Here is a 1,148-nt window from a genome sequence, read left to right as displayed (position 1 = left end):
TAGATAGACCTTAAATTCTTCATTTTTTACACTGTGGTGATAGGATGACATGCAGTGATTAGGATGACAATGCAGTAGTAGATGCAGGTGAGTTAGATTGCAGTGAGTAGGGAATACATGCAAGTGAGTTAGGATGACATGCAGTGAGTTAGGATGACATGCAGTGAGTTAGGATGACATGGAGTGAGTTAGAAGACATGCAGTGTTAGGTGACATGCATTGAGTTAGGATGACATGCAGTGAGTTAGGATGACATGCAGTGAGTTAGGATGACATGCAGTGAGTTAGGATGACATGCAGTGAGTTAGGATGAACATGCATGTGAGTTACGGATTGACATGTAGTGGATTAGGACTGACATGCAGTGAGTTAGGATGACACATGCAGTGAGTTAGTGAGGCATGCATTGAGTTAGATGACATGCAGTGAGTATAGGATGACATCAGTGAGTTTAGGATGACATGCATGAGTAGGACGACATGCAGTGAGTTAGATGACGATCACAGTGAGTAGGATGGACATCAGTGAGTTAGGATGATACATGCAGTGAGTTAGGTGACATGCAGTGAGTTAAGGACGACATGCAGTGAGTAGGATCATGCAAGTGATCGACATGCAGTGAATTAGGACGACATGCAGTGAGTTAGGAATTGACATGCAGTGAGTTAGGATGACCGTTGCAGTGAGTTATGATGACTGCAGTTAGGAGCTGAATTATGTAGTGAACATTGCAGTGAGTTAGGATGACTTGCAGTGAGTTTAGGATGACATGCAGTGAGTTAGTGAATGCAGTGATTAGGATACATGCAGTGAGTTAGAAACATGGTCCTTACTGCGAGTGGCATGCAGAGTGGCATGCAGAGTGGAGGCAGAGTGCATGCAGAGTGGCATGCAGAGTGGCACCAGAGTGCATGCAGAGTGGCATGCAGAGGACATGCAGAGTGGCATGCAGAGGCATGCAGAGTGGCATGCAGAGGCATGCAGAGTGGCATGAGAGTGGCATGCAGATGGATGCAGTGAGTTAGTGATGTAGACATGGTCCTTACTGCAGAGTGACACGCAAGTGACGCAGAGGACACGCAGAGGGCATAGAGCTATCAACTCCTGGTTGTGGGTTCGATTCATGCTTGGGCCACCCATATGAAAAT

The sequence above is a fragment of the Salvelinus sp. IW2-2015 genome, unplaced genomic scaffold, assembly GCF_002910315.2.
Source record: "Salvelinus sp. IW2-2015 unplaced genomic scaffold, ASM291031v2 Un_scaffold3227, whole genome shotgun sequence".
NCBI classification, from domain to species: Eukaryota; Metazoa; Chordata; class Actinopteri; order Salmoniformes; family Salmonidae; genus Salvelinus; species Salvelinus sp. IW2-2015.
Note: the sequence above shows the minus strand (reverse complement) of the source record.